The sequence below is a fragment of the Rattus rattus genome, chromosome 6 (genome assembly GCF_011064425.1).
Source record: "Rattus rattus isolate New Zealand chromosome 6, Rrattus_CSIRO_v1, whole genome shotgun sequence".
Lineage (NCBI taxonomy): Eukaryota > Metazoa > Chordata > Mammalia > Rodentia > Muridae > Rattus > Rattus rattus.
Window position 1 is genome coordinate 114184358 of NC_046159.1, and position 13920 is coordinate 114198277.

A 13920-nucleotide genomic window follows, 5' to 3' on the forward strand; every position below is an offset into this window, starting at 1 on the left:
AAATGAGTTAGTTTAGGACTGTAAACTATCATGTGTTGCAGGATATTTGATCCCACTGTGAGTCCTGAGATTGTGTTGTTTATTGAAAAGCCCTGCTTCAAATTATAGTGTGGCTCAGCCCTTACCACACACCTTCCTTTCATCCTTCTGTCTGGAATATAGACACACCCTAAAAGTACACACCTTTAGTTCTGACAATGAAGGTATAGTTAGTTTGTTGAAGGAATCACTCACGTTTAAAGGTGATGTCTAATTGAATGGCAGACAAAGTGAGGAATCAGAGAAAGATTTGACATGATATGCCCAACTCTCACAAGAAGATAGAGGAAAGAGAAGCTACTTAAGGAACAAGGCAAAGAGAGAGGGAAAAAAAAAGAGGCAGAAAGGCAGTTTCAAAGGGACAGTTTTACAGAGATAGTTTTAAAGAGAGTTTTAAAGATAGTATTTTGGGCTGGCCTTGTTCAGCCTGGACTCTTCCCTCTACCTGCCTTCTCCCAATATCAGTAATAAGAATCTCCACATTTTAGTAGTAGCCATGTCCTTGCAGAGAAGAACAAGATAAACACAGGTGAAGACAGAACGAGTCAGAGAATGAGAAGGAGCCAAAAGATTAGAACATATTTCCAAAGTTAGTATGATGCCAGCAGAACAATTCAGAAGAGGCTGACAGAGAGAAGCCAGATTGAATCAGTCGGCTTGGAGAAGGGTTTTGAGCCAGAACAGCTAAGTTGAACCTGCCAGCCAGGGATCAGAAAGAGCTAGGAAGGGTGAGCTTATTCAGCAGCAAGTCTTGGAAGCTATAAACATTCTAAGCCTAGGACAGATTATATAGAGGCTGGAAGCTTTCAGGATTAGGCCTGGGTTAGCAGACTGAGGCGGTGAATGTTAGAAATGACAATTATATCAGGTGAATAAAGATATTTTTACAATCCTAGAATGGTTAATTCAATTAATTTCATCTCTACCCAGCAGACTTCCATGACTAGGAAGTTTTATCAATAACTTCCCATAGTTATGATTCTATTTTCATGTATAGAACTGTTCACCTTGAACAATGCAAAACTCACTGCACATATCTAGGCATAAAATACTAATTTCCTGAAAAATTCTAGCAAAAAGTTTACTCATTTTAGTAATGATCTATTTAATAAATAAACTTATTTTGTTTGATTTTAATATGTCTTTGGAGACATTTTACATTTTTAAAAAAGAACAATTTAAATACATGAAAATTTTCACAAACAAACCTAAACATATGTTCATTAATATTTTTACTAGACATAGGAATTTAATTGCCAATTAAATGTAGAAATATGGTGCTCTTTCTGAGGTAGAAAAAAAAAGTATTCTGTACTGAGCAATTAAATTTATTTAAGGATACTTAAACTCATTCTTTTAAGTGAGCCTTTACTTCCCAGTGTTTGAAAAACTGCATATATCTGGGTAAAAATAAAGTTATATTTGAATATACTCTCAAATTTTCACTATTTTGGTATGTGTTTGTTCTAAAGTTTGTGCTTAGATTCTAAGTACATCTGGGATAAAGGAATTAGCCAAGAACATGCACATACATGGCTACTAAGATGACCACAGCACTCATATAGTAAGAACAGTTTAATAATCTAATTTTGTCTCTATTTTTGACCAATTCTTAACTGTTTTCTTTTGTTGTTGTTATATAAGTGTGCATAGAGGATTGGCTTATAGAAAATTTTCCTACTGCCTTTAATGTCCTAAGTTGCTATCTTTGGTATAGACTTAAAGACACATGCAGCAGTAATAGTCCATCGCATCTCAATAAAAAGAAAAGCTAAGTCCAAGAGTGTGGGACAGACATGAGGGACATGTGGGAGGTAAGTTGTCCCCATTTCTGGAAGGAAGCTTCATGGTTCCGAGAGAATTTCACATCTGCTTTAGATGTTTATTTTTGAAGTTAATGTGTACCCATTGTGGTAAGAATGTGACTTTCCCTCTAAATGTTCCTTTCCTGGTGACCTGGCTTTTATTGTGGCAGTGTTAAGATGAGGTGGTTCCTTTAAAAGTTGCATACCAGTAGGAGATGACTAAGTAAGTCATTGGGGAATCACTCCAAAATCCAAAGATGCTAGATCTTGTGGGTTGAGTTCCCGGGGCAATGAGTTGCTACAAATGACAAACTCTAACCCCCATATAACGCCATGTGTATAGTCTCGTGTATACTTATTCCAGCTACTATGATGAGAGAAGACCTCTCACACCTTAGAAAATCCAGGACCATAATCTTGAAGCCCTAAAATATTAAAGTAATCTTGTTTTTTTATTCAAGATTTTGTTTACAGAAAGGAAAATAGACTGAACCAGTGGCTTGTTAAATAAATTCTATCAATGTCGATTGAGTTTTGTCATGCCACTATTGAAGGTGATATTTAACTATTTAACTTGCTTTATTTTCCTTCTCCTCCTTGCCCTTTTTCTTTTTTCCTTTATAATAATAACATTATGATATATATATGTATATTTCCTCATGCACAGACTCATTAATATTTTTAAAAAGATTCTTAAGACATGAAGTCTTCTGTAGAAAATTCATATATTTTAATCTCTAATAGCTATGTTCAGTTCTTCAAAGGTACACATAGAATTCTGACTTCCACTAGTAATTCATAGATAAACTCATTTTTATTGGATATTTTATTTATTTACATTTCAAATGTTATCCCTTTTCCTTGTTTCCCCTCCACAAACTGCCTATCCCATCCCCTGCTTATTTGAGGGTGCTCCCCCACCTACCTACCTACTACCACCTCACCACCCTGGCATTCCCCAAGCCCAGACACTATTGCAGATCCCAAGAAGTGCTTGGTGACAGGAGCCTGATATAGCTGTCTCCTGAGAGGCTTTGCCAGAGCCTGACAAATATAGATGTGGATGCTTGCAGCCAAACATTGGACTGAGCATGGGGACTCCAATGGAGAAGTTAAGGGGAGGACTGAAGGAGCTGAAGGGATTTGAAACCCCATAGGAAGAACAACAATATCAACCAACCAGACCCCCAGTTCCCCAGGGACTAGACCTCCAACGAGTACACATGGAGGAGTCCATGGCTCCAGCTGCATATGATGACCTTGTCTGGTATCAATGGGAGGAGAGGCCCTTGATCCTGTGAAGATATACTCATTTTATACAGAATGGTTTTAAGAACGGAGAGACTTCCTAATCTAATATAAGCCATCCCTGTATGAAAGGAGAGAAGAAGAAAAGGAAAGAGAGGGGAGGGGAGTGGAGGAGAGTGGAGGGGACACAGAAGCAGAGACCTATAATGATAATGGCAGGCTGCAGTGATGTGCCTATAGTGAAGTAACCACAGAAACAAGACAGAAGCACAAAGTCTTCAGTATGAGTCAAATATCCAATACTTGGGCTTGAGACATTTACCCTCCAGAGATGAAATTTAAACTTGGGGATCCTCTGGTTAGTGATAATTTATTCAACCAACATACCATTCTTCTCCATTACCCATTTCCTACAGGGAAAAACAAAACAAAAATCAAAAAGACTGCTTTTAAAAAGTTGAGAGGCAACTGTTTTTAGAGGAGAATGGAAAAGGTGATTTCCTTTTCCTATATGGGTAGAGGAATATCCTGAAGATCTATATAAAGGGACAAGGGACTCAAAACCACATATCCAGGATAGGTTGGTAGATAACAGAGACAGAGCAAAGCAGGAGGGCTTAAGTTTTCGTGTAAATAATCATCCACTGGGCGAGATGAAAACATCCAAACAGCAGGGGGAGGTGGGTTGTTTAAAGCCTTAATGAATCAAATGTTTGGGACTGAAGGGGCCAAGACCAGGTACCATTAAAACAGAAATAATGAATAATGCATGGAGGCAAGGGGTCTAATGGAGCTGAAGCCGCTGGCTTCCTTGTATCTCAGCTTCCTTTAGTTCCGGTTGCTCATCCTTGCCTGGATGCTTATAGGTATTAAAATCTAAAAACAAATAGCTCACTAGTATGGGATTTCCCAAGCAGGGTACAAACACAGTTTTCTGGCAGAAGAATTTCTTCTATTGATCATTTAAGCCAGCATCTTCATAAAATATTAACATTACAAGTCTTGGTTAGAAGATGTTAACCACTGAGAGCCTCTGGTGAGATCTAAGCTCATGCTGGACTATAACTCTAACATAATGCTTTCCTTTTAAGTCAGCAAACACAAGGATACTTTCCCTTTAAACGACAGAGGAAAAATTTTGAAGGTTATTGTGAAATACCCTGCAGTTCTTGAACAGTAAAGAAATATTTCTCATTTTGGTGCAATACCTGAAAAAAAAATATGCTGGTGATTTTCAACATGTCATGGTTCCAAGTTCTCAGCATTCTGAGCTTAGTCAGTATGATGTTTTGCTCGGAGACTGTTGTAATCCCAAATGAGGAAAAAAATGTGCAGTGCTATAAGAAATAAATACATAATGTTGTAGCTAACCACAAGCAGATAAATGAATGAGTGAAAAATTTTCAGAGACAGGTTTCTGCCACAGGACAATAGTTTGTCACTTGCTGAAATGATAAAGCAGATGTATGGCTGAAAACCATAAGGGATATTTTCCTAACTAACTTAAGATAGAAATATCTTCTAAAGTCTTTTTAATAGCATATATTAAGTGGTATGGTATCCATGATTTCCTAATTTGGTTATTATTTTATTTATTTAAATTACACAAGCCTTTTATGAATAAGTGGGATTAAAAAGACTAACATATTATCTGTATTCTAGGACATAGATAATAGGAGGACCTGCATTGGTCACGTGGCCGGAAGTGAAAGGTCAATGATAAATTCAAATTACACATGGAAGTGTGATTATGAAATAAGGGAATTCTCGTGCAAGAAATGACGGATGGGTGTGTGAGATGACTCTGACAAATTAGGTAGGGTTTTGGCAGGTATGAGAAGTAGTGAGGAAATCAGGCAGACAGTGTTGAAATAAAGGCTTCTGGATAGTAGATTTAGAACTCACAATACGGTCCTGTGTGACTGGAATATAGTAGAAATAAATTACACTATCTGTATCTCGCTTTGACAGCGATATCAAATACAGTTTAGCTTCCTCACGCTGTAACTCTTTTGGGATGCTGGGAGAACACATGTGTTAGAGTGATGGTCAGAAAGGCACAGACTGACAATTGTCAGCATCAAGTCACAAGGTGCCTGAAAGTTTAATCTGTTATATGAACTATGCCCTGGTGGTGTGTCAGTTAAGTAGACATTTTCTGTCAGGTGAAGCAGTGTTCCATTCAAGACACAGTGTGAACACTCTCATTCAGCTGCTATTGGAGCATGGTGACTAGCTGTACCACTGCGGGAATCTCAGTAAGGCAAAGGACTTTCAAAATAGTGAGAGTCACAAGGTCAAGTTTGCCACCCATTAATTGTTTAAAATATCAAAAAAGGTATAATGCACAGAAATTTGACCTTTTCAAAAAAGCATTTTATATTTTATAATATATTATATATAAATATATATAATATATGTATATATATGTATATATGTATGTATGAATGTATGTATGTATATATTAGCATGTCCTTCCTCTACAGGGCAGTTTCTCAGTCTCAGTACCCAGATGGCAAATTAAAGGCTTTTGTTTGCTAAACAGGAATTATCTTTCTTTTGCTATTTCTTGAAGGATTTCCCCTTTAGAGTCTTTTAATATTTGTAATATAAACCTTTGACATACAGTGTTTACATTGAGCTATTTGGCCAAGCCATTTGTGCTTGCGTATCATCAATAATTTGTCTAAGACATTGTAAAAATTAGCTTACTTATTTTAATGGAAAGAGTTAAAGGGAAGATTTGGGGGGAATATGATCAAAATGCACTGCATTAATTCCTCAGAGAATTAGTAAAAACATTTTCAAATTTCTGGCATTAATGTAACCACCGTTTCATTAATTGAATGCTTAAAAAGCAATCTGTCTTCCTTTTTTACCCTAATTTCTAGCATAAGATCCACAGAGATCACTCAAATAGCATCAAAATATGATGTAGGAATAAGATAACTGAATTGACACATATTCCTCAGAGCAATTCTACCCACCATTTCTTTTTCCAAAAGAGTTTTGACAGCTTGTCAAATGTTTTCTTATAAAAAGTCATCATATGACTGCCTTCATCAAACCACCCATCAGTCCACGCCCATCCAGGCTTGAAATGGAATCAGTTTTTCCTCAATTGGTTTCAGTGTTGTGAGTAAGAATTGGTCAAGTCCTCATAACCTGAGAGGAAAATGCTTTAGCACAGAAAGCAACAGAGGCGACATTTATAATGGAGACATCTATTTCTCCTTTATTACTCCATAGTTTTAAACAGGCCCCATAATTTTTTATTTCTGTTCTCTAAAGTAGCTGCTGGACTTCCCTGGAGACATTTTTTCAGGTTAGAAAGGAGATGCTGATGTAGATGAGGTAGTCTGCAAAGGAGCGTATCATTATGGAAATTTGGGGGATATCTATCTATCTATCTATCTATCTATCTATCTATCTAGCAATCATCTGTCTGTCTGTCTGTCTATCATCTATCTATTTACCTACCTATCACTCTATCTATCTATCTATATCAGAGAAACAAACTTTCTATTCTCTCCAGTTTAGAGTCTTAATAAGAATCATGGCTCAGAGTCATAACTAAAAAGATTCGATGGAAAAGTTCCTAATCAAGTCAACTTCACGCTGGTGAGAACCCTTGTCACGTCTTCCCTTTGTTGTTAATTCTGTCAAAGTGAAACATTCTGTGTTGTATCCCTTGTTTATTTTAGACAAAAATAATGCTGAGCTGTTTGTAAAGAAAAAAAAATAGTCTCACATTCTACAAAACATGTTTTCAACTGTTCTAAATAGTTCTTTAAGAACTTCATAGTCAGTTTGGCATGTCAGAACCTTAATTATATCATAAAGATCAGGTTAGAAATTATTTCCATCACTTGAAAGGATAACAATGATAAACATTTATCCTTTCTATAATTCAGGAACATTTTTTATGCAAGAGGGTATCATATTTAGCTAATATGGAACAAAAATAGCACACATTTACTAAATATATCAATTATATACTATAATTATATATCTACACAGTATTTATCTGAGAATTAGGATTATGTCTTAGTTAGGGTTTCTGTTGTTGTGAAGAGACACCTTGATCACAGCAACTCTTACAAAGGCAGACATTTAACTGGGGCTGGCTTAGAGGTCAGAGGTTTCGTTCATTATTGTTATAGCAGGAAGCATAGCTACAGCCAGATAAACATGGTACTGGAAAGGAGGCCGAGAGTCCTACACCTGGATCCAAAGGCAGCAGCAGGAAGAGAGGAAACACTGTGCCAGGCTTGAGCTTCTGTAACCTCAAAGACCATTCCCAGTGACACACTTCCTCCAAGGCCACACCTCCACTAACACAGCCACAAGTCATAATAAAGCCACTCCTTAATTCCTAGCAATGGACTCTAAGAGCCAATTGGGGCTATACCTATTCAAACCATCAGTACTTTAAATACGCCTGCTCTCCTGCCTTTACCTCCCTAGAGCTGAGACTACACACCCTGCTGTATAAACAGGGCAGAGACAGAACTTACTGCTTCTTTCTTGTCTTCTAACTGAGCTGTATGTTCAGCCCAGACTGCATTCAATGGCAGGGGAAACAGTCTCTGTCGCCCACTATATTAGTCTATTCCTTTCAATAAATTGAAATCTTAAGTTGACAGTAACTCAGGGAGAAATTGAAGTCCTTCCATGCACAATCCTTCTTTAGTTCTCTCTCTGGGAGCAGTTTTACCAGAAAAATGGGAAGGGTTTGAGACAGTCACAAAGTTGAAGGAACACATTTAGGCCTGGCTCTATGCTTAGCATGAGGACAAAAGTAACAAAGGAAACCTCAGACTCTAGATTCGCTGTCCTTTTGACTAAGTAATAAAAAGCTTCTGTTGGAAGTGTGAATTCAAATGTTACCTAGGGAAGACGGGTTATGTTCAAAATATGCAGATGAGTACCTCGCTGAAGGTCCATTGAATACTTCAATGTACATACCATCTGTGAACCTCTGTATGTTAGTCAAGATCATATCCCCCCATGGCGGAATTTAAAGCATTACCATCTTTGAGACCACCCAGGCCCTAATTTATCTAGTGAGCTGTTTTTTGTTTTGTTTTGTTTTTCTTAAATGGAATGAAGACCTACTGTGGTTAAAAACACATATAGAACACACTTAGAGTTGACTCTAAAGATCCCTAAAGTTAGAATAAGGTATTCATTCCAGAACTGGCTATTTCCCTTAGGTTATGATTCCAGAATCCTTTAGAAGTTCAATATCAATATACCTCAATAAATCACTTTCCTGTTTCTATTAGTGTTAGTTTTCATAAACTACACAATTATTAGTAAAATACAATAATACATAGGTCTATACAATGTAAAATATGCAGGCAAGAAGACAGATGAAAATAGAACAAATGTTGAAAATAACTATCACCTAAACAGCTGCCCACTGGAGTGCTTTATCCTCTTTCCCCCTTTCTCTCTTATTCGTACATACAAAATACAGTTTGTCTGCATGATTTATACATGAGTGGAATTATAAATAATAATATGAAATAATGAAATAATATGAAAACACATTTAAATCACTTAGAGAGCATTTTTTTTGCTGTTAAAAGTTTGCTGTGAGGGGGTCGTAGAGATGGCTCAGTGGTTAAATGCACTGACTACTCTTACATAAGTTCTCAGTTCAATTCCCGTTAACCACATGGTGGCTCACAATCATCTGTAATGGGAACTGATGCCCTCTTCTGATGTGTCAGAAGAGAGCGGCATAATGCTCACACGCATTAAAAAAAAATTTAAAGAAAATGTTAGCTATGAAAAGTGTACTTTGACATACAGTATTATGTATAATGCTTTTTACAGATGCAGAATGATTCATTTGTGAGTGAAATATTAGTTATTTAATAACTCCCTTTGTCCAATACTTACATTACAAACAATATGTTTATTTTATCAACTTTAAAGAAATAACTATATATTTACTTTGTCATCATACATATTTATCTTCAAGAAAAGCTTTATAATGTCAAAATGTCTTGGTTAGACAGTATGAAGTTCTTATATGATACTTTTAAAGACATATGTCATAACATATTTTGACTACTTTTATCTTTATAGTCACTACTCTTGAACTTTTTTATTTTTAATGCAGTTCTTATTAAATATATCTCCTTGCTTATTAACAGGCAAGAAAGAATCCTTGACGTTAACAATTATACATAATTTAGTAATTTAGAAAAAGATAACTTTGACTTTAATAATTTCTTGTATTTAAAATATCCATCTTTCATCATTATTTTTATCTTTTAATTCTTTAATCCTTTTTTCAGTTCTGTCTTCATCCCCCTCCGGTTTTGCCTACCCCTGACTGCTCCTCTTCCCATACCTCCTTCTCCCCCAAAACATCCCACCTGACCTCCCCACTCCAGTGGGGCCTCAAGTCTCTTAAAGGTTAGATGCATCTTCTCTCTCCCAGAGGCCAGACCATGCAGTCCTCATATCAGCTGGTATATGCTGCTGGTTGGTGGCTCAGAGTCTGAGAGATCTCAGGGGTCCAGGTCAGTTGAGACTGCTGGTCTACCTGTGGGAATGCCCTCCTTCTCAGCTTCTTCCAGCTTATCTCAGTGCAACCATAGTAGTCCCTGGCTTCCTTCCATTGGTTGGACGTTGGTATCTGCATCTAAAGCTGCTTGTTGGTCCTCTCAGAGGGCAGCCATGCTAGGCTCCTGTCTGTTTGCACACCACAGCATCAGTAACAGTGTCAGGCCCCGGTCCCTCCCGTTGAGGCACCCCAATTTGCGCCTGTCACTGGACTACCTTTCTCTCAGGCTCTTTTCCATTTTTGTCCCTGCAGTTCCTTTAGACAGGAACAATTCTGGATCAGGGCTTTTGACTGTGGGATGGCAACTCCATTCCTCCACTTCATTTCCTAAAAATATGGAACGCTTCAAGAATTTGTGTATCATTCTTGTGCAGGGGCCATGCTGATCTTCTCTGTATCGTCCCAGTTTTAGTATATGTGCTGCTGAAGTGAGCACTCAGTGTTTTTATTTTGTATTCCAACAGGTTTTGTAAGCTATTGCTTCAAACTATTAGTCGCTCCTTTGCTTCAGTTGATCATTATGCTCCAATACAAAGAAGCACAGTCTAGAAAACCAATGCTAACTCCACCTTAACAACTCTAACCAGTAATTTCCTTCAATTAAAACTGTAGACACTATAATTCAGCATTTCCTCCATAATGGCCTTCTTTCAATTATTTCATCAAAAGGCTTATTCATACAAGGGCTAATTATTTCATTAGAGACTTGTTCTTTACTCAATATCCATATACACTGTCATTCTCTCTGACTATTGAGCACCAATGACGTTGAAAGAGAATTGATCTAATGAATTCTACTATCAAGTAAAGAAATACTGTAGAATAGAATGTGGGTGATACCTAATTATTGCCTAGAGCATGTATAAAATCTTGTCATGCTCTCTATTTTGTATATATGTATTATACAGAGGTATTATAGCTCCATGCATAACATATTGAAGGCATGTAACCACAGAATGTTTTGAAGTGAAGTATAGCACATTTAAGCTAATGATAGAAAAAAAGTTCTTAGAATGTGGTGTTTTAATTTACTTGGGTTTTGCTTTTATACTTCTAGTTAGAGTTTGTGTTCATTTCTTTGTATTAGAACAGTACATTTGATATCTGTTCTAGTCAAAAGATAACAATTATAATGTTTTAGTAAGAATATTAATAACTATTATGTTGTGTTTTCCTCAGATGGATCAAGAAAGAATATGAAAACAGATGTAATAAGAACATTTTTAATACATTGATTCATTATAAAAATATATTCTCATAACATTACATTTTCAATCATAATTGTAAGAAGCAGTTCTTACTTATAAGAAATAATAAAAATGAAACATGCCTGGGCATCACATTTGGGATTGTGTGTGTGTGTGTGTGTGTGTGTGTGTGATCACATTGTTTTATTCCATTGCAAAAAGTGTTCTCAAGTTACTTTAGCACTTTGCACAGTGCTCTGAAGGTCCAATAGAAGTTGTGCTGGTTTGATTATCTAGACTTGTCAACCAACTGTCACTTAGAGTGCAGAGGAAAGTTTTTATGGGTTTGGAGAGGGAGAACACACTGGCAGAGCAATTTATCACTTGGCCTCACAATCCAAAAGGCATTTTGGCTCTCACTCATCAAACCATTTTGGGAGCTACAGTAGGGACAACCACTTTACTACTATCACAGGTGTAGAAATGTCTTCTAATTCTGGTTTGCTTTCACTTTTATTGAGGATTAGCAAAATTCTCATTTAGGTCAGGCTACCTTCTCATTGGAAAGTAACTTCATCTCTCACAGTCTCTTTTAGAAAAGTGACTGCTATGGTTTGAGTATTTCATAAATATCATCAGAGCCTCTGTTCTTTCCAATGAAATGTTTTCATTAGCCTTACATTAAGAAGATTTGTATCACTTTTTGGCTTGTGTGCTATCCATGTAGCTTAGCATGTGCAAAACAGTGGTGTCATTTTATTTTTTCACATTGCTATATTTTTCATAAAATCTATGACACTATCAGAAAAATTATGGATCTTGTAAAACAATGTATTGAAGTTGAGATTAGCAGGTTCTTTACTGAAATTTACTAGGCTTGGATCACCATTTGTCCTTGGAATATCGTATGGAGTGTCAGCTGTGTACGTCCTGCATTTTCATACTCTCTACAGTTGGTGCAGAGAGCCACAGAATATCTAAGCTGGAAGAGATTTTTAAACATACTTGGTTCCAAACATTTGTAGCTTGTTTCAACATAATCCTTCCCAAATAGTCATCAAATCATGGTTCTAAATTCTCCTGACTTGTTGAGAGAGTAAAGATCAAACAAAATTTCTGAAATGAACTAAATTTTTCTGGGCTTAATTCCTCCATTTTTATTGTCAATTGCTTGGAACATGCAATTCTTTCTATTTAATTTAGTAGTAAATGTTCTTAACAGCATGTTAAATACCATATCCCATATCCCCCTGCGTAATAATGTAAATGAACTAATTGTACTATTGCACAAAAGCTATATTTAAGGAATTTTATGATCTGATTATTAAAACAAGAATTATATTAGGGGTAAATAAATTATGCTCTTTTATTAACACACACCAGGATGTTAAGAACAAAAGTAAAGCTTAAAATGTACCACTTCTAGTTGACATTACTTCTGATGGACATTTGATTATGTCTTAAGTTATTTCACCTATTGTGTTGATATCTTAGAAATATCACTGCATATGTTGCTACTTAAGTTAGTACCTAGACATTTATAGTATTGAGAATATTAGTGTCACAGAAATGACAAATGCTAACTATCAAGACATAACTTAACATTTTTTTTTGGCTACAAAGACTTAAGAATGTGGTGCAGAAAGATAATAATATATTTAAATCAAAATATGGTATTATATGTTATATTATAAAGTTATTTTAAAATTCTATCTTGTGGAGACCATTATATAACTTAGAAAAATACTTCATATTGTTAAACAACTTTCCATTTTTCAATCTAGAGGGGTTAAGCTATCAGTTCATATCATCTTAAAAACATCTTGACCATTTATAAACTGGAAAAAATTTATTTTTCTTTTCTGTTTAAGGCAGAATTTCTTATAGCATAGGCTGGTCTTGAACTCAACATGTAGTCAAGGATGACTTTGAATTACTTATCCTCCTGCCTCTACCTCTTCAGTACTGGAACTACAGGTTCATGCTATAGTCCATTCCATTTTATCTCCTTTATTTCTCACCTATTACTTTTAATTTCCATTATGTTTTTTAGAGCAGTTTTACAGCAAGTCTTAATAAGGAAGCTTCTTTTTGCAGTAGCTGGGAATAAACCTGCAGAGCCACAGTTGGACAATGTGCAAAGACTGAGAAGTTTTAGAGCAATGAGTATTAGATGGGATGCTTTCATCAAAACCCATCCTTCAGGATTCAGGGAGCGATGTGGAAGAGGAGAAAGACAGATTTTAAGAGCCAGAGGAAGTGGATGAGTACAAAGAGACAATATCCTCCAGACACAACAGGATTGGTGCTCATATGAACTCATGGAGATGGTAGTATGTCGTGATTTGCCCTGGAGTTATCTGTATTTTGATGCTAATTCCACTGCTCCAAGGACAGCTGCCTAGTCACATACTCAGGACTCAGGTGACTTCACCAGAAACTTCTCCCCATTGATTTTGTAAAATACAGGTAAGGGGCAGGTACAGGATAGAAGGAGGCCTGTCTTTGGAGGAGACAGAAGGATGGGCGGAAGAAGAGTTTGAAGGAAGAGGAGGAGACTGGAACATAAAGGAGAAGAGACAGGAGGGAGAGGGAGAGAAGCCATGGCAGGTGACATTAAGATTCTGCTCTGTGTTTTTACAGGTTGTTATTAATGTTCTTAAGGGATGGATGATACTGGGACTTGTATGTTTAGGTGGGCAATTATATCTTATCAATTGGAACTAAGGATATTGTGTTGTGTGTTCTTTCATGTGTAGATTTAAGTATAATGGAGTGTGGAGCGACTGGTCTGGGCCACCATGGAATTGAAATGTGTTCTTCTGGCAAGATATCTAGCAGTTATCTTGGGGCACTGCTGTGTCGGACCTAGAGGAATAAAGGGCAACGATACTTTTTTTATTTTTTATATTTTTACATCAACAGTAGTAGCACACAGACCTTGTACAGGTTCAAGTCAAATGGGGTCCCAGCATGGAAAGGAAGAACACAGCCTTCTACTCCTAAACAAGAAGATATTTGTAACTGATACTAACTGGCAAAGGGAAAAATCAGGTTT

At 36.5% G+C, this 13920-nt stretch overlaps 1 non-coding gene across 1 annotated transcript; it reads right to left on the reverse strand.

Annotated features, from left to right (window-relative positions):
• Window positions 1-10004: 10004 nt before the first annotated feature.
• LOC116904812 lies at window positions 10005-10111 on the reverse strand. Its single transcript, XR_004388463.1, has one exon. It is a non-coding gene; the product is annotated as a U6 spliceosomal RNA (small nuclear RNA).
• Between the last annotated feature and the right edge of the window lie 3809 nt (window positions 10112-13920).